Genomic DNA, 26,287 nt, shown 5'->3' on the forward strand with positions numbered 1-26,287 from the left:
TTTTTCTCGATGTACTTAAAAGGTATTTCCCTCTGACTACTCATGTTTCTGTTGTGAGCATGTAGAAACAGTGTTGCTAATGCATGGCTCCTTGCCTTTACAAGATCTTGACACCAGGCTTACCTTTTCGAGTTTAGTCTAGACACACTTTCAATGGAAATAACTGCTGTGGGCTATCGGAGAATGACTTCTTTGTGATGTGAGCAGTGGCTGGATTGGAACTTTTAATATGCTAATGTGGAACATTAATTACCTTTATGAAGGTGGTATATTAAAAATAAGCACACTAACCCCTGGGAAGTTGTTTTACCTACTTTAAAAAGTTTTAATGGATTGCACCTCTGTAAACTATCCCTAAAATGTGTATGATATATTTGAAAAGGCTTCCATTAATATAATAGCTTTGCTTGCAGCCTTCCAATCTATGTTGGTTTACCTGTAGTGTTTTTTAAAGTGTGGTCAGAGGCCACTAGAGAATGTATCCTTTTGAAGTATAGTGATATACTTGTGTCTTTATTTCAAGTAAGTCATTTTAACCAAATGTTCATTCATATTCATTTATAAGAAGTACCTATATCAAAGGAATAAAAAAAAAAGCAATCAGTATTATTGGACCAAATTTGGTGTTTGTTTTAACCTTGACTCTTCTTTTGATTATTTCTAATGCTACAGGAATGCTGTAAAGTGTCTTTTAAAATGATGTAGCCTGACAAGACATTTTTGTCAGTGTTTAAAAACTAGGTAGTTATTGTGCACTGATTTGACCATTGTGAAATCCTTTCTCAGTGTAAGTGCATTTCTAATAAAATTTATTGAGTGAAACAATCTTTGTACAACGACGAGTCATATGCATCATCCGTAATTTTACAAGTTCTTGTAGTAAGTAGGGGGTATTACTAGGGTTCTCTGTGGCATGATTATGCATTCTGTAGTATTATTTAATTAATTTGGGGTTGGTTTTGCTTCTTTTTTTTTACACTTAGACTCTCTTACTGGTTCAACATTTTCTGATATATGCAGTATTACAGCTACACAGCAAAAGTATTAATGGGCTTCTTTAAATTCTATATTATAGTGTTTCATTTATGTGTCCTAACAGTTTGTGATGATTTTTAAAACTGTCCTTTAAACTTATGTAATGATGTTGATGCTTTTGGCTTTTTTTTTTTCTGGTATTAGAGTTTGTATTTTCACAAAGAGTGCTTTGTAGCAGGCATTACAATTAATCTGTTTTGTACATAAATGTGCCAACAGCTTGATGGTGGCGTTTTTGAAATGTAGAACCAAGTGCTTGCCAAATGTAATAAATACACTTGTGGACTTTGTGTACTTATTATTAGTTTCTGCAGTGTTTTTTGTTTTATTCTTTTGTTTTTGGTTTTGTTTATTCCTCTTTCCTATGTGTGTGCATTCTTTTCAAATTCAATAGACACCCCTTCCTTAGGATGCTTCTGTCAGCTCAGCTGGCCTAACACTCTTAAGATGCAATGAAAATTCTGTGCATGAGCAGACAGTGTGGGATTCTAGGGGATATGGGGAAAGCAAAGGGGTGAAGACTGGAGGTGATTTCATTTAGCAAATGATAATTCCCAAGTGATGCTATTTTCTTGCCTAATTTTTATTGTTTTGTGTTTTCTTTAGTGCCTCATAAAATAACAGAGAAACAAAAAAGACTAATGCAGTTCAGAAAGAAACATGATTTCTTGGGTCGCTTCAAAATACCAAGGTGAGAGCAATGAAACAAAACATGTTCTAGATATTTTGTTTGGTTTGAATGAAATTTCTTCTGGGCAAGCTAGAAGTGATGACAGTTTAAAAATGACAAAATAATTATCAATAAAAACTGTAGTTTTCATAGGCCTAAGGAATTATATTAGCCTTCAATAGTTGATGTGTTATTATGAATGGCAACTTGGCAATTTCATGTGTTTAGCTTATGATTATCTAAAAGAGCAGGTTTTGGGGGGAAATATATATCATATGAGGAATCTTTTTTAAAAGAAAGATAAGAAATCTAAAAACCAAGATTAGATCAAGAAACAACAGCCTATAAAATGGTTTAAAAAAAAAAAGTGCAAAGAACAACAGAGACCAAAGGAATTATTTTCTTCAGCATTTTTTTGCCCTCCACTCAAGGTATTTGAGCAAAGACTCAACCTGCAGATCTAGAGACTAGAACATCCCGGTATCCCCTAGGAGGTGGAGACAGAACAGTAGGGGAACTCATCCCTCTCAGCTACCCGGCATTTCTACTCCGATGAGAGAATAGGAAACTTTTTTGACTTTCAGAGAACGGTTACAATCTATTTGCTTTTTTATTTACTTCAACTATTATTTTTGTTTCCTGGAAGTCATCTTGATGAGTATTGGGAATCCGAAGACAAATCCAAATCTATGAGTTATTTCCTCTGAACCATTTTATGTAGGTTGAAGGAGCAATAATCAAAAGAATGCACTGAATGAGGAGCAAATTTGCTTTTTGTATGTGTCATTTAAGGGACTGAATATGTCTATGTAAGCACCAGATTTGTCTTACTGATTTTGTTGTTGTTTGATATGTCCAGACAGTGCTGGTACGTTTCTCTCAGAAAGAGCTATCCAAATTTTCATAAATAAATCAACATTCCCATTTTACTGGCTCATTAGATCCTTGCCTCACCAGTGAAGGGTCACCCACATGATCTGATAGAAATGCATTGACACACTTTTGTGCCTTCTGATGAATGAAGACTTAGAGTTGATAAATGCCTACTTTTTTTTTATCACCTCTATTTTTAATGCTGACACTTGTTAATTCCTCTGTGAAATTTGTTGATCCACACCTGATAGCATAAATAATTTACAGAGTAACATCTAATCAAATATACTGAAAAAGATGCCGTCCTGCCCTTCCACTATTTAAATGGAGAGAATTTCCAGAAACAAGAAATGAATGACAAGAACCTCCCATAAAGAAAAGTTTGACTAGTCCAACAGATTACTTTGATATGAGCTGGAATTATCACCTCTTTGTTTCTTTGTTTCTTTTTTTTTTTTAGAGCTATACTTTTATGTACATCTGTTTTTCAAACAGGACAACAGTTTAAGGAAAAATTAACAAAATCAACCATTTGAAAACATACAGAGTAGTGACGTATAACACACTCACAATGTTGCGAAGACTTCACCTCTAATGCCTCCTTCTTAACTTCCTATTCATCACCATTCTGAATAACAGAGCAATAGAGCACAAGTTCCCCAGCCTTTGAGGTTAGAAGCTACATTTGTTTATACACGCGCGCATGCACACACACACACACAGAGTTGACAGTGATTACTGTTCCATGGGTAGAATATGTCTTTATTTTTATGAGTGTAAACTTAGTGCTTGAAGTAACAATAAAGAGATTTCTTCTAAACCAAGTGGACACTTAAGATATTGGTGTAAGCACCCTGACAAGTCAGTTGTAGTCATTGTACTTGTATTCTTTCCTTCAACGTTTTGCACCCTACCCCACCAAGCACTGAATATCTAAAACTCATGATTTATAACAACAAACCATGTCAACTTCTATTTCCTCACTTTCCAAGACACTTCTACAGCAATGCATTGCTTAATGATGGAGATATGCTCTGAAAAATAAGTTAAGAGATAATTTCATTGTATAAATATCATAAGGTACAAATTACACAAACATAGATGGCATATTCTATTGGGATCACTATCATATTATATGGTCCAGCTTTGACCAAAAATGTCAGTAAGCCACTGTGCTGTGCTGGGACCATATATTTTTTGCTCACCCAATTTTTACAGCTCTTCACTGCCCTTATGCCATAAGTTCCCAAAGTAGCTAGCTTATATTGCATGGCTCGCCATTGTAACACCTCTTTAGGCAAATTCTTAACTCCATTGACCCTCCTTTATCCTTAAACTCACATATAAAATAGCAATCCTGGTTTAATTCATCCATCTGTCCATACCTGAACTTGCATAACTAATATGTTGGATAAAAACACGTGCCCGACTGACCAGTCCCACCTCAGCTCAGTTGAGTTCTCAGGACTGCCAACAAATATCAACATTTTAAAAATGTAGGCTATCAACTTCTGTAAAAGACCAATAGTGTATATTTTAAATTTTATAGACCATGTGTTTCAACTGCTTAGCTTTACTATTATAGTGTTAAAGCAACGACAGGAATATGTAAATAAACAGGCATAGCTATTTCCAAAAAAACTTTGTTTACATAACAGATGGTGAGCTAGAGTTAGCCATTGTTTGCTAACTCTTCTCCTAGAATGTTCACTATTGTACATATTCTGGATGGTTACTCCATCATAGCTTTCTATTAAGATTATCCAACTTTTAATACTTCCTTTCTACTCAAAAAGTTAGAAATTTCTTCCTATTTCAGGAAGAATGAAAAGCCATCAAAAGAAAATTGCCAAAAGTTTCCATCATTGATCTATTAATCTATCTGTGGAAATGTATATCATCTATGCATTTTCTCTTTTAAACATGGATGAATTGCTCATGTTTCTAGGTGAAAATAGAACAAACTTGATGTATTTTAGATCTCACCCCTTCTCATTTATTTAATCCCTTCTCATTTATTTAATCCCTTCTCATTTATTTCCCTCTGTCCATTCTCTCCTGAATCATCACATTATCACTCGCTAGTGGCTTATTCCAATCTTAGAACAAGCAAACAACAAACCCAAACACCCTTTCTGATTCCTCATCTATGTACATCCAGCCTACTTCTCTTTTCTTTACAGAGCATCTTTGAAAGAGAGGTATAGTTACTTCCACTTACACTCCTATCATTTTATCTTATACTCCTCACAATCAGTCCCTAATTCTCAATACATAGTGGAAATTAGTCTTGTCAGGGTAGTAAATATCCTTCAGATTGATAAATCCAACACTTAGTTTTAAAATATTAACTTTCCATTGATTATATTGAGACTTCACTACAGTCAGTAACCCTCTGACTGGAATATAGCTACGAATAAAACTTAAAACATCATTGCCCTTTTTGGTTCAAATTCTGATTCAGGAGACAGATACTAATAAAATAACTAAATGTGAAATATTTTTGAGATGAGACATGCTATGGAGAATAATAAATATGTGAGTCTCTCAGAAAATGTTGCATGTTTGAATTGAAGGGGAGAAAGTTGAGAAATTAACATTTGAGTTAAAACTTAAGAGTTCAGAGAGTAAGAACCTATCTCGGAAAAGAACATCCCAGGTAAAGCTATCTTTACCAGAAGCAACAATTGAACTGGTATGGATGACCAATGAGAAGATAATTAAATGAGTTAATGATGTCAGGAATAAAGGGGTAAATTGCTTATGAGCTTGCAACTCACTGGCAGCTTCCTAATTTGTGAGTAGCTTTTGATACACTTTAGATCTCATTGCTTCTCATTAACTTAAGGTCATTCCTTGTCCATGACAATTATTTTATCCTTTGATTTGAAGAGGACTTATATCCATGGTTCATCCCAGTTCTCTGATCCTGTCTCTCTTAATTTCCTTTGTTCATTCTTCCTCAGTAATATAATCTTCTAACATTTCAATTCCTTGGCCATTAATATCTTCTAATTTTATGTCAGAAAATATCTTCTATAAGGGCCTCCCTGGTGGCGCAAAGGGTTAAGACGTAGCCTATGAAGAAATGCATAGCCGCTGCAGCATGAGTTCGATCCCCAGCACGCAGCCAGGGGGCTACCCACATGGCACAGCAGACCTCTCCTGACTCACCTGCTGTTCCCCTCAGCAGTGTATTTCAGTCAATCTGCCTGTTCTGTTCCTCATTCTGTCTCTGGTGAATCCTCTCACCCACCACACCTCTGGCCTGTACCCCAGTCCTTGTATGCATAAATAAATTAAAAAAAAATCTTTAAAAAAAAGAAAATTATCTTCTATAAACTGAAGGTTTCAAATTTACTTTGAGTCCAGTATGTACCCTGAAATCCAAGCTCATTATCTTAGGTTATTATTCACTAGGCATCTAATAAGATCTCAGATTGAACATCCCAAACTGTAAGCCTGACCTTGTCCCAGTAAACTGTAACTATAGCCACTTTAGTAAAACACAAGTCCATACTTCAGCTCCCTCAGATCCAAATATTTGAGGTATTCTTTTTTTTTAAAGATTTATTTATTCATTTACACAAGAACCAGGGTACAGGCCAGATGTGTGGGAGGGTGAGAGGATTTGCAGAGTGGGGAACAGAACAAACACACTGCTGAGGGGAGCAGCGGGCACAAGAGGAGAGGTCTGCCGTGCCATGCGGGACCCTTGCCGGCCAGCCGGGATTGAACCAGTGCTGCAGAGGCTGCGGACAGCTTCACAGGGCGGTGCTCAACCGCCTGCGCCACCAGGGGAGGCTTACTTGAGGTATTCTTGACTCTTACTCTCATATCTTCTATCTATACCTTCAGAGTATCTGAGAATAAGACCTGAATGGTTTCCATTAAGTAAAACCCCATTATTGGAAGATCTTACTAACTGGTATTCTTGCTTTCACTCTTATTCCTCCCTTTCCAATTATCTCTACTCCACTCAGGAGTCCAGATAATATTTTTAAAAGGGAAGGCAAATTATACCGTAACCTTATACTCAACCCTTCCTCATTGAGAATTAAAAGCCAGATCCATACTGTGGCTGAAATATTTCCAACCCTATCTGTGTCATTCAACCACCCATTTTTCTCTTAACTCATCTCCTCTCACCTTTTCTAAATTTGCCACAGGCTGTACTACAACTAATAATGAGCTTAGTAAGGTGACAGGATACCAGACTAATATTCAATTATCAATTATATTTCTATGTACTTACTATAGCCATCGGAAATAAAATTTAAATAATAATACCATAACATTATAAATTATGAAATACTTAGAAATTTATTTAGTAAAAAACAATATGGACTACTCCTATAGTAACACTGTAAAACATAGGAGGGAGACATTTAAGAAAACCAAAATAAAGATGAGCCATGTTTAGAAGTGTGATGATTTAATATTTTCAATAGACTGATTTCCCCCAAATTGATCTATAGATTCAAAAACAACTCATTCACATTCCCATTATGTTTTTGGGCAGAAATTTTATAATTAATTCTAAAATTAATATGAAATACAATAGATATATAATTGTCAATACACTCTTGAAACAAGAAATAAAGTTGGAAACATTTATACCACTTGATTTCAAGGCTTATATGTAAGCTATAGTAACAAAAACAAAGTAATTCCGGAATAACTAGGTGCAAACATCATCATGATATGGGGTTTGGTATCTGATAATGAATTGATACTTGTTTGACTGTTGACACAGGCACCAAAGTAACCCAATGGGAAAAACTCATGTACAAAATGGAATTTGAAGTGGATATAGACCTAATCATCAAAATTAAAATGAAAAGTTTTCTAGGAGAAAAATACAGAAGAATTTCATTCTGACCTTTGTTTTTTTTTTTTTAAAGATTTATTTATTTATGCATACAAGAACTGGGGTACAGGCCAAAGGTGTGGTGGTGAGAGGATCACCAAAGACAGAATGGGGAACAGAACAGGCAGATTGACTGAAATACAATGCTGAGGGGAGCAGTGAGCAAGACAGGAGAGGTCTGCAGTGCCATGTGGGTTGCTCCCTGGCCAGGGATTGAACTCGTGCTTCAGTGACTGAAGATAGCTTCATAGTCTGTGTCTTAACCACTCATGCCACCAGGGAGGCCCCATTCTGACCTTTGAATAGACAAAGATTTTTATTCATTTATTTTTTAAATTTTTTTTTTGTGGGACCCTCGCCAGTGGCCGGGGAGCGAACCGGTGCTGCAGAAGCTGCGGGCAGCCTCGCAGCCCAGCGCTCAACCGCTGTGCCACCAGGGGAGGCCCGACAAAGATTTTTAGACAGATTGAGAAAGTATGTACTATAAAGGGAGTCTTTGATGGATTAGACATTATCAGTATTAAACACTTCAATTTATCACAAGAAATGAAAGCAAAAGACTGGAATAAATTACTTGAGATACATATATTTGACAATGGACAGAGGAACTGTATGAAGAACTTCCAAATATCAACAAGGAAAAGAAAATCCAATAAAATGGAACAATGAACTTGAACAGAAACTTGACAAAAAAGGATCTGCAGGTGGCCAGTAAGAACTTAAAAAAAATGTTCAATATCATTGATTGTCAGGAAAATTCAAATCAAATCCAAAATAAGATATTACTTTAAACTCATTAGAATAGCTAAAATTAAAACGAAAACTGACAACGCTGTATGGAAGATGTGGAACATCTGAAATTCTTACATATTACAGGTGAGATAATAGTTTGGCAGATTCTTATGAAATTATAAATGTACTTAAACTATAAGATTTCACTCTTAGCTCTTATGCAAGAAAATAATATCTCACAGATTCACAAAAAGACTTGCACAAGAATATCCATAGCATTTTTATGCATTGAGAAAGAAAACCTCTGACTGTTGGAGGTAGCTGACCTGGATATGTGAGATTTCCTCCAGTTGAGCACAGACAATTAAAAAAAAAAAATGAAAAAGTCTCTGCATGACCATGGTCAAGCAAGATGAAACCAAGACCTTTGCAGAATCATGTCTGGGCATGGATTTAAAAAAAGAACAGCCCAACACAGCCTCATAAACATCTATCTCTCCCTCTGAATGCGAACTTAACTGACTGCTGCTTCTCTGCCACTTGTCTTTCATGCTACCCTATTGCAGGACCTCAGACTACCTTTTAGATAATAGTTATTAAGATCGATGATAGCCCTGCCCTCACTTTCTAATATCATCATCCAGATCATGCCCATTTGGACACTGCGTCAAATCTCCCAAACCAAGTGCAAATCCTCTAAAAAGCCTGTTACCATTGTATTGTCAGTTGCTATCTAACAAGTTACCCAAAATTTAGTGGCTTAAACGTCATTTATTATCTCTTTGTGTGGGTGAGTAAGCCAAGCACAACCTATTGTAGACCATGTAGAAGCTCTCCTCTGGGATTCTTAGAAGACAACAATTACATTGCTCACTGGAAAGGGTTACCATAACCCACACACTCACAGCCTGGTTGGCAGGATTCAATTTCTCATGGGCTTTCCTTTTACACTTCACTCCCTTAAAAGCTCTTGCAGGAACTTCGTGAGCTATTGGAAAGATTCAGGATCTTAATGGGATGGTGATTATATGAGAACACACGTTTGTCAAAATTCATTAACCTGTGCACTTGTCCTTGAATCCATGAATCTTATTTTATGTACACTACATAATAATTCTATCTCAATTAAAATCAGATTAAGCAAAATTAAAAGAAAAATGAAGACCTTTGAGATCATTGCTCTGGTTTCTGTCATTGTGATCTTAGAGAACTTATCAATCTCTTTTTGTCTTGAGTCCATGTCTGAAAAACTGAGATTGGGTAAAATAATAATTAGGATAAAATAATACCTATGTGATAAAGTTTTTTTTTTTAAATTTTTATTTATTTATTTATACAAGCACTGGGTACAGTCAGAAGCATGGGAGGGTGAGAGAATTCACCAGAGCCAAAATGGGGAACAGAACAGGCAGACTGATGAAATACACTGCTGAGGGGAGCAGCAGGCAAGACAGGAGAGGTCTGCTGCGCCATGTGGGGCCCTCGCCTGGCAGCCAGGGATGGAACCAGTGCTGCAGAGGCTGCGGGCAGCTTCGCAGCCCAGCGCTCAACTGCTGCGCCACCAGGGGAGGCCCCCGTGATAAAGTTTTGCAAGGCAATCTGTATGAAGTCCTTGGTAGATGGTGAGATCATTTTATCACTATATATCTTGAATAATTAACTATACCAACACAATCTGGATTTGAAGACTGAAAAGGGCTTACAAGATCATTTTTTCATTTCTCATTTACAAATAAACACAGATACTAGGTGAATTGCAGAAAAGTATCTCATAATAGCTGTATATTTGCCTATTTATTAACCTTGTAGTGTATCTTTGGTTTTTCTGTCATGATTCATTATGGAGAGCAGCTAAAGTAGGTAATGTCATACTATCTTTTCCAGAGGACTATAGACTGAATGTTTCAAGTGAATATGAAGGTCTCTGTAAATAAATTAGATATACAACATAACTAAATATATTAAATTGATAACAGCTTGTTTCATATTATCACTATTTGCACAGACATCTGCCTAAATGATAACTTGAGCAACTTACCATTTTTATCATGTTCAATTAAATAAAGGGTTATTTGTGAGTTTATAATTTATAATCTTATGTTTAAAATGAAAGAGCTGACTTTTCTCTTACAGTCTTTTTGTAAAATCAGTGTTTTGAAAAAGTCATTTAAAATGGTATTTGTTTACATAAGAACAGAATATTAGTTTTTGAAGGAAAGAATTCTTTCATTGGTGATACTTTTAACAATAAAATTCCATGAAGGAGTTTTCAGTCACACAATTATGATAGTAACCAAGTGTGATTAATTGACAACTAGTTATATGCCAGAGTTTATCTTTATTATTGTCTGTTACAAATAGTATCTTGCATTGTAGCCCATAATTTCAAAAACATCACAAAGTCATTGGAAAATCCCATGTTTTGGATTAAAAACCCTATACACTTAATTGTCTCATAATCTCAAATTTTTCAGGTTTATGCTTCCCAACAACAGAGATACTTGGATGACTCTGCCATTTGGTAAAGTTTTGTTTTGGCCAGAGATGATATGCCATAAGGGAATATTTGTCTACTAGCTCTGAAAGAATACTGCCTTTCCTATTTCGCTTTAAATATGTTAACAGTTTGCTTGTTTAATAAAAGATGTGATCTATCAAAACTGTTGCTCAATTTGTGTGCATCTTGATTTTTGTTTCATAACTTCAGAGAAACATCTCTATTTGGAATGACAACTTCTAGCTTTCATTATGTTAGTGAAAATCTTTGCAAAGTGTCCCCTCATATAAACTAATATATCTTGCTTTTAGCATTTTGTCTTGTCCATCTATCAGTGTAGTATATATTACAAAATTTATGCAATTTTTCTCCAAACAGTTGATTTTATTTCAATTACAGTGCTAAAAGTGGACAAAGCTGTCCCTGAAAAGCAATTAAATTTCATTCACTGTTAGTGGGGATATAAATTGGTATAGCCTCTATGGAAAACAGTATGGAGAGTCCACAAAAATAAAAATAGAAATACTATATGATCCAGAAATACCATATCAAGGCATCTATTCAAAGAACATGAAAAGATTAATTTGAAAAGTTATATGCACCCCTGTGTTCATAATAGCATAATTCACAATAACCAAGACATGAAAACAACCCAAATACCAGTCAGTGGAGGACTGGATAGAGAAGTTGTGGCAGATACACTCAATGGAAAACCATCCAAATATTTGAAAAGATAAAGTCTTTCTTTTTGCAAAACTATGGATGAGATTTGAGGAAATTATACTAAATGAGTAAGTCATAAAGTGAAAGAAAATTACTGGGTGGGTTCTCTTATTTGAAAAATAAATAAAGCAAACATTAATAAAACACAACAAAAGTAGCCATAACTCTGAAAAATAAGGTGGCTACCAAAGGGAAAGGTAAAAGAGAGTGGGAATAAAGGGTAGAGGGATCAATTAAATAGAGGACACTAGAACTTTGGTGATGACTGTGTGACTAATATTTACATAATGAAATATGAAGTTGCACTAACAAAATGTAGCAGTATTATAAATCAATACAATTTTACTTAAAGAGCATAGTATAAATATATATTTAAGGTACCTATTAGAAATTTAATTGGAATTTTTTTGTTGTTGTTTATTTATTTATTTGTTTATACATGCACTGGGTACAGTCAGAAGCGTGGGAGGGTGAGAGAATTCACCATGGCCAGAGCGGGGAGCAGAGCAGGCAGAAGGACCGAAGTACACTGCTGAGGGGAGCAGCGGGCGGCAGGAGAGGTCTGCATGCCATGTGGGACCCTCCTCCGGTGGTCGGGGAGCAGCCAGGGATCGAACCGGTGCCGCAGAGGCCGCGGGGAGCTTCGCAACCCAGCGCTCAACCGCTGCGCCACCGGGGAGGCCCTTAATTGGAATTTTTGAATAGATAGTATTGTGTAAACTTTGGCAGTTCTAGACTAGACTAAAAAAATTGAAGTTTTTTTATGAGGCTAATTTTTATAACTTTACTTTGATAACAAAAACAGACGAGGGCAGCACCCAAAATAAAATCTATAGACCAATATTCCTGATGAACATAGATACAAAAATCTAACAAAATTTTAGCAAACTAAATTCAACAATATATTAAAAAGATGATATATCATGAACAAGTGGGATTTGTTTCAGGAATACAAAGGTGATTCAATATCTACAAATCAATCAGTGTAATTCACATCAACAAAATGAAATACAAAAATCATATGCTATATCAATAGATGCAAGAAAACATATGACAAGATCCAACAAACATTTATGAAAAAACTATCATTGGGCCTTCCCTATGGCGCAGAGGTTTGAGTGCCACCCTGTGAAGCTGTCCACGGCCTCTGCAGCGCCAGTTCAATTCGCAGCAGGCCAGGCAGAAACCCAGATGGTGCAGCAGACCTCTCCTGTAGTGCTCACTGCTCCCCTCAGCAATGTCTTCAGTCCGTCTACCTGTTCTGCATTCCAGTCTGTCTCTGGTGAATTCTCTCACCCTCCCATGCCTCCGACCTGTTCCCCAGTTCTTGCATAAATAAATAAATCTTTAGAAAAAATAAAAACTGAGCTACTTTCTTCAATAACTAAAAAAAAACAAAAAAACTATCATTAAAATGGGGATGAAGGAATATACTTCATCATAACAAATGCCCACACTTAACATCATACTCAATGATAAGAAGTTGAAATGATTTTCCTTGAGATCAAATACAATATAAGATCACTTTCAACATTACTATTCAACACAGTATTGGAAGGCCTCGCTAGAGAATTAATCAAACTATGAAAAGAATACAAGTTGGCAAAGAAGAAAGAAAACAATCATTATGCGTAAAGAACCTTAAAAACTCCACTAAAAAACTACTAGAAACAAAAATCAGTGCAGTGAGTTGGAAAGCTACAAAATGAATATATAAAAATCTGTTATGTTCTTACATGCAAATACTAAAAATGCTAGTAGAGAAAGAAATCAGGAAAATAATCTCATTTATAATCACATCAAAAGAAAAATTAAATACCTAGGAGGAAGCTTACCAAAAGAAGTTAAAAACCTATTCATAAAAATAGCAAGGCATTATTAAAAGATATAGAAGACACAAAGAAGTGGAAAGAAATTCCTTGCTTATGAGTTGGAAGAATTAGCATTGACAAAATGGCCATTTTACACAAAGGAATATACAGACTTAAGGCAATACCTATTAAAACTTCAGTGGAATTCTTCAAAGGAATAGAGCAAGATTACTGAAATTTATATGGAACCCCACAATACCCCAGATAGCCAAAGCAATCCTGACAAAAGTTTAAGAATGGAGGTACTATACTCCTACATTTCAAACTATGTTATTGAGCAATAATAATCAAAACAGCCTTGAGCAGCCTTGAGAAATAACACTGATCGGGGCACTTATAAGACTTGGCATTCTTATTCCTCAGGGAAATGATAGTAAAAGGAGAAGCAGGTAAAATGCTGATAGGTTTTGCATTCTACATGAAAATAATAAGAGAATTCTGTTTCAGGATAGATAAACATATCTCACCATATCTCATCTGCTGTATGCAAATATGGAGAGACTGCAACAACAGCTATTACTAGAGGACAAAGAAAAGTAATTCAAAGGAGAAAATCTAGATGACTTTGGTTTTGGCTTGACATTAAATACAACATTGAAGAAATAATGCATTGAATATGAATTGATAGCTGTACTTCATCAAGTTAATTTTCTCTGCAAAAGACACTTTCAATGAGAATGAGAATATCAAAAAAAAAAAAAGATAAACTACATACTTGGAGAAAATACTTGCAAAAATAAAGCATATCTACTAAAGAACTATTATAACATGTTCAAAGAACTCTTAAAATTAGATAGTAACAACCCAATTAAGAAAAATACTGACACCTCACCAAAGAAGATACGTAAATGACAAGCAAGTAGATGAAAAGTGATTTCACATAATATGTCATCATAGAATTGCAAGTAAAATAATGATGTGATACCATTACATATTTATAAGATCAAAATCCAGAACACTGACACCAAACACTGGCAAGATGTACAGCAACAGAAATTCTCATTCTTTGTTGTCAATGCAAAATGGTAAAACCTCCTCAAATGAGAGCTTGGCATTCTTACAAAATTAAATGACTCTTCCATACAGTCCAGCAGCCATGCTCCTTGATATTTATGCAAAAGGATTAAAATATATCCACATAACAACTTGTGCATGCATGTTTATAGTGACTTTTTTCTAATTTTCTAATTTAGCAATAAACAATAAACTTGGAAGCAACCAAGATGTCCCTCAGTAGATGAGTGGACAAATAAACTGGCACATCCAGGTAATGGAATAATATTCAACATTAAAAGGAAAGGAGCTATCTAGGATTGAAAAAAAAATATGGGGGATATTTAAAGGCATATTTTTAAATGAAAGGAGTCAATCTGAAAAGTTTACTTACTGTGTAATTGTAAAGTTATTACATTCTGGTAAAGGTAAAGCAATAGAGTATAAATACCAATGATTGTCAGGAGATGGGGGATGGAAGGGTGAATAGATGGAACCCAGAGGATTTTTTGGGAACTAAATCTACTCTTTATGATACTGTATATTTATATTATAATGGCAGATACATGTCAGTATAAATCCATAAAATGTACAACTCCAAAATTGAGCCATAATGGAACTGGGCCTCTGGTTGATAATAATGTGCTAATATAAGTTCATTAGTAAAACAAATGGGCTATCCTGGTGAGGATATTGACCAAGGAGGAGGTATATGTGGGGACAAGAGGCATAGAGAGTCTCTGTACCTTCTACTCAACACTTTGAATACAAAATTGCTCTACAAAGTAGTCTTTTCTTTTCTTTTTTTTTAAATAAATAGTAATATACTGATTAGGAAGTAACCAGAGTCTGAAGTTACCTGAACTCATAATCTGTAGTTTTTGGTTTGTTTTTGTTTGTCTGGGTTTTTTTGTTTGTTTGTTTGTTTGTTTTTTCATTTATTTTCTCTGGTCTTGTCGAAATGCAGTCTAACATTTGGTTGCAGCCATAGGACTGAAGAGAGGGAACTCCAGGAGAATTCCTTTGGTTTTAATCAAGGGATATGAAAAGGGTTTCCACACACAGTGGGAGCAGGGGGAATAACCTTTCTTTTCTGTTTTCATAACTTCCCAGCACCCTAGAAATCCTGTGGCAAGGGTGGTGGTAGAGACAGTGTGATAGTGGCACCATTTCAGTGGCACCAGTTTTGCAGAGTGTAAAAACTATTGTCTTAAGAGGACAGCGTGCATCTCTAGTGCATTTTAAATAATTTTCTGTTCGATTGTTTGGCTTGATTCAAATGCAGATGCAGTAACAGAAAACTGTGGGACTGAGTGGGAAAAAGAATTTCCCAGCTCCCTAGCTGGAGGAACCACGAAGAACAAAAGAACACTGGGGAAACCATTAAGCACAGTACAGAAAGCAAGAGGAGAATGTGGGGAAAGAATCCCTTTAACATTGTTCAGAAACTTCTAGGCTCATCCCCAGTTTTGTGGATCTCAACATAAAGAGCACACCACAAATTTCAAATTTTGTAAGCTGGTTTGGAGTGCTGCCTGCTCACATGAAAACCACAAGACTCTTGAAATACAATATATAAATATATGGTCACTAAAAATTTATGTTATATTATATTACATAATATATATGAAGGGTGCTATTTTCATTTTAGAATTACATTTAATATTAATTTTAAAGACTGTTAAACATATTTAACAACAAACAGAATGTTCACAGCTTTCTAAAATGTGCAAATCTTGGTTTTGGCTATATGTTACATAGGTGGAGAGGTTATGTGTTCCAAATATTCACAAGAATCTTGACTTGTTTTCTTGTCTTAGATAATGTTATGTTAAAGCTACTACATATGTAGGTTAGTTTTTAAGTGATTAAGTTCCCCTTAATAGAAATGTCCAATAGGGCCTCCCCTGGTTGCTCAGCGGTTGAGCCCTGGGCTTCAAAGCTGCCCGCAGCCTCTGCAGTGCTGGTTCGATTGCTGGCTGTTGGCGAGGGTCCCACATAGCATGACAGACGTCTCCTGCCACCCGCTGCTCCCCTCAGCAGTGTATTTCATCACTCTGCCTGTTCTGTTCCATGCTCTGGCTCTGGTGAATTCTTTCACTGACTGTACCCAGTGCTTGTATAAATAAATAAATAAATAAATATTAAAAAATATAAATAAAAAAATTATTTAAAAAAATAGAAATGTCCAATAATGAACATTTAGGGTTTTTATCAAAGTTATAGTGTAATCTTAAAATATTTATTCTCTAGCTACAAGCAAAAACTAATTTGAGGCCAATTATATTTTAAGAAGATGAACTAAGAAAGGACATAAAAATCAAAGTTAATGTTCATTAATGATGGAAAAAATAGTGGGATTGCCAATTTATTATGACCCGAGGACATTGCTTGGATAACATGAACATTCTTCTCATGAAAATAAATGCTGAAGTCTTTGATAGAATGATTGATGTGGATAAAATACTAAAGGGCAAGAATTACTGGCTTAAGAAATATATTCTATCTTTTCCTAAGTTTTTAAAAAGTATTCTGTGTGTTGATTTATCTCTTCAGGGAGTCACTTGTCTGAGTTCTATCACACTCATTTCTGTGGAGTTGAATTAAAGGTAAATGTTTTTCCATGCTCTGGATTTCCATTAATTGTTCCAAGAATGACGTTGATGAATACTATGTATGTGATGAAAACTGTCTGAACATTATGTGTCTCCCATATAAAGGTCCATGAGCACAGTTCCTTTGTCAATCATACTCATGCTACACATTGAGATTAGTCACGAATAATGTCAGTTTATAAAAATTAAGTGTGTGTGATTTTATAAGCATTTAAAAGGTGAACTGGTGATGGCATGTTTTAAAGATCCACAAATACCATACAAACAATTCCCTTTGATGAAAAAAAATAACAAATACCTTTAAAATACTGGTTTAAATTTGTAGATTTCAAAATAATTAATTCCATATTATATACTAAAATTATAACGCAATCATGGATATTTATATTTTTCTCTAATATGTTTCATTTTGGTCAATAAGCTTCACTGAAACTAATAGAAATAATACATTTAACTCTGTAATAATATTGGACAATAATAATATCAGACAGAATTTGAATGAGATATATTTCTTTCACTGAGGAAGTTAGCAAGTTAATAGAGAAACTCAATGGACACAAGGAGAATTATATTAAAACTCTTTGATGACTTTCACAGCAGAGGATTTTTTCCCAGTGGCTATGTATTAATTATACCAAAGCGGCAAAAAGAAGAAAAGTAATTGATTTTCATTTGACATCATAGCACAGGAAATTGTGAGAGAGATGGCTTTTGTTTTTGTTGTATGAGAGGAGTGAAAAAAAACAAAAAAACTAAGTTGGTAAAGACCAGAGCAAAATAACAGGATTAAGATTAAGTCTGGTTTTACACTTTCCTTGATCCCAACGATTTGTACTGACTTCAAAACCATTCTTCTTTTAAGAACGTGAAAATTATCATGGCTGTACTGTAGGGTATTGAATCTTGGGCAGAGATGAGTAGGCAAGAAATAAGTGAGATGAGGAAGTAGAAATTTTTTAGAAGGAAAAATTATATATATAAACATACATATATAGATATATAAATTATGTACATAAATAAATTGACTAAGACCTTTCTATGTAGAAAAGGGGAAAAAGATAAAGTATTCACAGATTCTTTGGTTGAAATGCAATAATGTGTGTCCCCACATTGTGGGTACATAGAACCATGTCTCTTGCTGCTGAGACTTTCGTGGCTATGTGGGCATGCTTTATTGGATCAATACTCTTTAAAAAATGCTGTGCAGGGCGTCCCCTGGTGGCACAGTGGTTGAATGCTGGGCTGCGAAACTGCCTGCAGCCTCTACAGTGCTTGTTCGATCCCCGGCCACCAGAGAGGGTCCCACATGGTGCCGCATTCCTCTCCTGCTGCACCCGCTGCTCCCCTCAGCAGTGTACTTTGTTAGTCTGCTTGTTCTGTTCCCCGCTCTGGTTCTGGTGAATTCTCTCACCCTCCCACGCTTCTGACTGTACCCAGTGCTTGTATAAAATAAATAAATAAATCTTTTTAAAAAAATGCTGTGCAGATGGTAACATCTGAATATTTTATAACCTGGCAAACGATTTTATAACCTTGCCTCAGTATTATCCTGTCTGCTGTCCTCATATTACAGGCATTTATAGAATCACAGTAGTTCTCAATAACATCCCTGTGTCACAAGACTTAAAATGTCATTAGACTCAAAAGGAATGAAGTTGGAAAAGGATATTACTTCCTGACTTGGGAGCACAAATTGTCCATTTTGATTCATGCTTTTCTTTAGTTTCTTTTACATGCTAGGAACTGCACAAGGCAACATAAGTTTCAGTGAAATGGAGGCTGTAATGAAACTACATTAGATTCAGTGTCAGACACCACACTCACATGGTAGAATGATAGCATGCAAAACTGGTGAGAACACATAAGAAAGTATGTATTAAATGAAACTTTAATGAGCAGTAAGGGTATCAGAGTTTATTCCCTTCCTTGGTACTAATTATAATTCTGTGGGAGAAGCAATAAAGAATGAGTGTTGATTTTTAAATCATTGAACTTGTAACTGTATACATTGGTGCTTGCTAACAATAAGCACTGCTGAAAGTATGTTTTATCATTATTTCTGTTTTATAATTGGGGAAAATAGCTGAAGAAATACTAATTAACTTGCTCTAGGTCCTACTAAATAATAGTCCTACCTTCAAAACCACAACTTTTTATTGTAGATTGTAGTAAAAACCATAGCTTTGGAGAATCAGTGCAGGAGTCGATTTGGGGTAGATGTACTTTTGAGGGGTGTATTAGTCTGATAAAGATACCACAACACAATACCATAGACTGGGTGTCCTTAGATGACAAAAAATTATTTATTTCTCATCTTTTTTTTTCCTTCTATATCTCATTCTCTACAATTTCCTCTAGACATAATACACTGATCATTAGGTACAGAATTAAAGATACAGTATCATAGCTTTGGAAATAAGTTTTTATTTGTTTGTTTATTTGTCTCTCTCTGGGAAATCTGATGTCTGAAAGCCTGTCATTACGTTTGGTATATTGATTGATTGATTTCTTTGAATTTTCTGGTCTGGTTCTGTTGGGGACCCTTAAGGAGTTATAAAACTAGATGTTCATGAGCTAGTTAAATTGGTATATGAAATGTTTTTACTTGAAGTGGATAAACAAATGCAAGAAATCATAGTATCTGTACAACCGGAGAATTTTTCTTATAAATACAAATAACCAGTACTCCAATAAATACTTTTTTTCCCACAATTGTCTGAGAGCACTTGAAGAACAGAGGTGAAATGGTGTGGAAACTCTTCCATCCTCACTGGATCCTGCTCAATATGGTTGGTTATATCACTGCTCAGTGATTAATTAGTTTGATATTTTCATATTAATATCTGGTTATTCTCACAAATATTTTCGTTTGCTATTTTTACCTGTCTTTCATCTGTATTTTATTAAATAACAGACATGCACAAACACTTTTAAATATGTTACCGTTACTGAGCAAGCTCTTGTCAATATCACATTAAAAATATGTACAAATAAAGAATAAAATGCATGCTACCACAGCATCTCTTCACCACTCATCTACAAGGCCTGGAAATCCATGAATTTTTGTCTTGTACATGAAGCATTATTTCGTTAGTTTGAAAGTTTATGAAGTAATTCAAGTCAGCATTCAGTTAAAGAAACTAGACATTTTTCAGAAAATCATAAATACCATGGGAAGGCAGATTGAGAACTAAATGACTGTTGAATATGCTCTCTGCACAGTTCCTCAGGGCTGTCTGTACAGAGAAATTTTTTCACTCCATCTGTTCTCCCCATCTGAGTGACGGGTCGGCTCCTGTCAATGCTCCATTCATCAGCAAGAGGGAGAAAATTATTTCCAGGGCACATGGAAATACCCGATCTCTTTCTTCACCATCTCTTCCATGTATTTACTCAAAAGTGAATAGATTAAGAGAAGAAATAGCTCAAAGTGGGTAAATGCTTCTGTTTATTATTTGAACTAAAAAGAGAAACAAATCCCACACATTCTTCTGAGATAATAAATTCACTTCTAGCACATATCTGGCACCCAGGAGCCACTCCACAGCATTATTTTATTAACAGTGACACTCACTGTAGACGTTTTCAAGAATTCACATTCTCTGTTGTACCTAGTGCTTGACAAATTGTTTTCAATCAAGATTTTATAGGAGTTGGAATAAACTACCAGCAGCAAATGAGTGAAAATGGTTATATAATCTTAGTTCACCCCATTGCCTGGAGCAAGTTATTTCTTCTAAACATTTCAATTACTTTATCTAAAATTGTCAGCTGGTACAATGTGATTTCTCTATATGCTAAATGTACTAATGAGAATTTTTTGCAAGATGATTCAATGTCCTCTTACTAATTGTGCTGTATGAGTTTCAAGTACTAATAAATTATAATATGCTGTGATTTTGTTAGATGATTCATGTGAAGCTCCAGGGAACAGGGATTGTTTTGAATTCATCTTTGTATCCCCCCCTCTCAGAACCTAGCACAGTGCCTCACAGAGTTGGGCTGAATAGATATTTTCTAAATGAATAGATGTTACAATTTCAGTCTGTAGCTACAGTTTCCCAGAGAAAAGGAGAGAACTTGTTCATAGAATTAGGATTGAAAGAATGATTTAACCCAATGAACCAAAGGACAAATAAACCAAACTGTAGCCAGTTCACACAGGAAATCATTGGATGATGCATCTTTAGGACCTTTGTGTCAAAATCCCAGTTTCATCTGTGCTTTGATCTTCCTCACAATCACTCCCTACACATCCATGGAACTTGTGTACTGATGCATTGTCAATTGGAAGCAGAGAGTTTGGGTTGGTCTCCCTTGATTATGACTTTCATAGTTGGGATGAAGACAGAAACTCTCTCTGGCTTTCTTCTATCCAAGGTTAGTTGCTAGGAGAAAATGACATAAGGGAGAACGCAAACTGTAGTCTCTTAGTTGTTATTGGAAGACAGAGCTAACAGTCTACCGATTTCTTCAGTCCAAGGAATCTTAATGGTATGTCTTCTCCATCAAGTTCTTAAAAATTCATACTCTAACTTAAGACGCCTGGCTGACTTTTAAAACTATTTCCCTGTAAGGAAATAATTAATACATACATGAATGCATACACAAATTCACTGCTTTTACCCTAGATATGATGGTCAAGAGATCTCCTAACCTTACCCCTTGAGGGAAGCTCTGCAGAAATGTTGAGAAAACAAACAGCCCCCCAACATGTAGAAGAGCTAAATTTACAGAAGAGCTAATTTACGTAAAAACAGGGGGGAAAAATCTGATGTCTTCATTTTTGCTCGTGAAGTAGCAGGTGAAATATTCTCTTGAAGAGAAGAAGGAGGCAGGTGCTGACAGCCTGAGGAGGTAAGAATTTGCTTTCTGCAGTTTCTTCTCACATCTTGGCAATGGGCAGTGCAGATCCAGAGATAGTCACAGAGACGTGTGTCTTCACCTAAGCTGACATTTGTCCTAGTATCTCCACTCACTGTATAAAACTCGGCTGGAAAAGAAATTACACGAGACACATATGCTGTGATTATTTTAAATGGCATGCAAAATCTAATTCTTTTTCTGGAGAGAGAAAATGGCTGAACCGAAAGTCTGTCGCAGAGAAATAAAAGGGCAGCTCGCGTCTGCTTTTAGAGAATGATCGGATGCTACCATCTAGTGGCACTTTTAGCAACACACACGTTCGCACGACAGGTGCCTCCATGGGCCAGCAGACACAAATGCACTCATGCATGTAGCTCCCATGGCGGCCTGTTGCTGTCCTTTACGTATTAACCTGATGATGTTACATAGAATAAGCCTGTAGTGAAATAAACTATATGATCAGTTATACTCCATGTTCAGCATAAAGCTGAAAAGATCTTTTTCTTTATTATGTTATTCATTGTGTAGGAGAATGTATTTATAGTCTCACAACTAACTGTGCTCTAAGCCTTTTGGAATCTGAAAAAAAACCTCTTAAATTCTTCTGATGTTTGAATTATTTCTCCACTCGCCCCATCTTTGCTCTGCTTTATCACAATAGCTGATGTTACACATGCCCTCATGTGACTCTGTGTTAGAGCTCATTGCCATTGATCAATATACATAATAAAAACCTTATCTTTCAAAATGGAGTATTTGGATACTTCCCCCTTCCCCCATAATGATGGCTCCTCTCCTTGATCCATTTCCAAAAGCCGTCAACTCAGTGAGTTTACAAAGAGCTGCCTAAGCATTGCTGTCCTTCTTTGTGAAATGTGCGTTCATTCCTCCACCAGGCACCACAGACTACAGTTCTGTGACAGGAAAATGCAAAGCAGTCAGCTGAGCTGTTATTCATGAGTTCTGTCAAATTAAGCTGTCAGAAACCCAGAAGCATGAGCGAGAGAGGGAAAAAATTCAAGAAAGGGTACAAATGTAGAGCGTAGTCCCATAGACAGTGAAGAGTGTGCTCCTGGCTTCATTGATGGTTGGTTTAGAGGATCACAAGGATACCTGGATGGGCTCACGGGGCTGTCACGAGAGCTGCAGGAGGGGGCTGGTGACAGCGCCAGGTACTATCCTTCTCCTGCTACTTCTCTGTCTTGTTCTGAATGCTTCACACATCTGCTCTGCTACTCCACTCACCCTCACCCTGCACCCTGGCTCCCACCCTTGAAGTTGATTGGCTACATGGCCAGCGTGACTGTGATTCCGATTTATGAGCGGAAGCTCAGAGATAATTGGAATTAACTGAGGTTTGCTGGACGCTGCTACAGGTAAAACTTTCTTGAAAATTATTACAGACTTTTAGGAAACTGTATTTTACCTGGAGGTTACATAGGCTGGGGTTCCTTTATAGCAATGTCTCATTTTCAAAACTTTTACAATATTTTTTTAAGACCTTTTTCAAGGAAATTGCTTCTCATATATATATATATATATATATATATGTCTTTGATCTCTGCTGTGTAGACTTTATAAAGAATCCATATGAAGTGAACAAAAAGGAAAAAAAACCCAGCTCTCTCCCAATGTTTATTATTCAAACTCTACACAAAAACTTGGAATCCAGATTTGAAGGGGGAGAAGGTGATTGTCCCATTCTTAGCAATAAATGTGGGTGCTTCCAAAAAGCCACAGTGACTGAGTGCCATTTCAGATAGCCACATTTCTGTTTCTTTCTCAAACGGCCATTTTCTCTGTAGAGACTTAAATGTTATGACTTCTTTAGAGCTACTCTGTCCATGATGGTGGCCACGCCTCATCTCTGTGTGGCCCCCGTCACTATTGCTTTCATGTTGTTTTTCTCCGCCACTCACTCAATCTTCTCTTAGGACCCAGGGATTGGATTCTACTGGAACTCAGTCCCCCTAATGCTCAGGAGTTCGGGGACCCAAAATGGATCTCACATATACACTGCCAACCCTGCAGGAAACTTACTGAAGAATGGCCTGACAACATCATTCATTCACACACCTTCATTTAGTTGGGGGGATATGCATGGATTTTATCAGGGAGTAAGATTTTTTCAACTTTATTTCCATTCTGTATATTTTTTATTTTTATTGCAGCAAAATGTAGTGAAACTTACCAAAGGTAGTCTTGGAATGCCACCCATTCTGTTGTTATCACTTCTGGTCACTTATTTGTGATATAAATACTCTCAACCTTCTGGAATTTGTAAAGAAAGTTTTCACTATGTAATACTAAAAGGGCAATTAAATTCATTGAAGAAGCATGACATAATCATCTGTAAATTACTCATTAAATTAATAATAGAATTTCTAGAAGAAGATGCTTTAAACTAAAACTTTGAACTTTGAATTGGCAAGTTCTGGAGAGAATGTTTCTACAGGAAAATAATCACTTATTCAATTTGAGAACGAGTTTCATCTTAAGGGATGTAGGTGTCACAAACTATTATCAAGAAATATTGGGAAGAAACTGGCATAGCTCTAATAGTAAGAGTGAGGTGACAAGACATTTAGCATTAAAAGAAAAAAATCATGATTAACATCACACAAACATTTTTATGTCCATTCGAAACACATTTTCCCGAAGTATATTCCTCTAATATTTTATTCTGGTGCCTTAATGTTTGTGCTTTTTGTCTTAAATTCCCTCTCAGTGACTGCCCTTTAAATTCCCCCGTGTAGTCTAAGGTTCTAATTTAATTAAAATTTCTCTACTCACTCAATCTGTAGAAGGTAGACTCTGGACTTAAGGTCAAGCCATCTGACTCCTAAGTGTCCTATATTATCTAATATTATGTAAAATGACAGGGCAGCTGCATTGTAATGTTAACATCTTGGTGAAAGTGCCCAATGGCACTTTCAAAAACCCAATGGTTTTTCCCCACTCACTAGAGTTTCTTAGTCTATTGCTGAGCTATACTCTTGACTCACAGAGAGACATATCTGAGGACAGGATGGTTAGCCATAGCCTCATGGGACATGGAGGACACACGGACTTCTGCCAAGTGACCACGGCAGTCCTAGTAACTGCTGACCCAGCTAAAGCCCTTCTACCCAAGTCACTGCCAGTGCGGAAGTTCTTGTGTCCTTACCTGACTTCTTATGATCTTTGATAATAATCAATCAAGATACTCTTTCGGTTGTTGTTTTCATTGTTATTATTCTGTGCATGCCTATAATAATAGAAAAGGAGAGTGTGTTATTGGAGGTACATTCGATATATTGTGACTCCTTTAATTGGTGTGTTTTGGAAATACCGAGGTATTTGCAGCACCTCAAATATCTCCCGATCTGCAATTGATGCCTATGAGTCCATTGATAATATTCTATCCCTCTGCCTAGTTTAATTATCATTACCAAGAATTTTCAGTGCACTTCCAATAAACACTAGAAGGGAAAAAAAATCGGGGTCAGTGTTCTGCTTCTGCTATCAAGTAGCACAGGGAACTTATAAAAATTTCTTAACTCCTAAGTCCCAGAGTCTTCATTACAGTGATGACATTGGACTGTATATTTAATTAAATACCTTCCAGCCATGCAAATCTGAATATCTACATCAGCAATTTTCAAATGATGATCTGGGGACATTTGAAAAGTTGATGAGACTCTTCCAAGGGCTATAAGGACAAAGCAATTTTCATAATACCAAGACATTATTTGCCTTTGAATTTCCCTGTCTCTCATGGGGGTTTCCAGTGGTGATAAGACATGAAAAAGAAAAAAAAAAAAAGATTGAGTGTAGAAGCAGATCTGAGGACCCAGCTCCTTTCTATTCAACCAGACATTAAAGTGATTTGTTAAGCTGTACAATAATGTCACTCTTGTCACTTTGTTCTAATTTGGGGGTATATATAGCTATTTGTCATAAAAGTGTTACTTGGGTTAACGTGCAAGAATGTTTATCATGTTACATGTGTTAACATGCAAGAATGTTACTATCGTAAAAGCAACTAATAATTATTCTAAACAATTTTCTCAATTTTAATTTCTAATATGATTAAGTATCAATAATTTAATTCATATAAAGAAAAGCTCTTTGGAGTCGTGGTCACTGTTTTTTATATCCAAAAGGGCAGGTTTATCATAAACAAGGAGAGAATAAAGGACACTTGCATAGACACAAATGGACAGAAAGAGCTGCCCCCCAAAGGGACAGGTTTACTAAACTAGAAGCCAGCGTAAGCACAGACAGGCAGAAGGGCTGCTGGGGTCTCAGTAACTTTTGAGAGTTCAATGAGGTGCTGAGACCAAAATGTTTGAGAATTGCTGATCTCTGTTATAGAGGAGAGCTTAGGACTTTCCAAATTAAGGATTTTAATAGAGGAAAAGAAGAATAGAGTCGGAGAATACTGTAACTCAGTGCTGCAAGGACTGGGAAAGGAAGAAGTATAAAAATGGGGATTCTGGAGTAATAAGTAATGAATTTCCTATAAAGTGACAGATGCCACTGACTTAATTTAGTGAATTT

This window comes from Talpa europaea (assembly GCF_964194135.1).
Source record: "Talpa europaea genome assembly, chromosome: 4".
Lineage (NCBI taxonomy): Eukaryota > Metazoa > Chordata > Mammalia > Eulipotyphla > Talpidae > Talpa > Talpa europaea.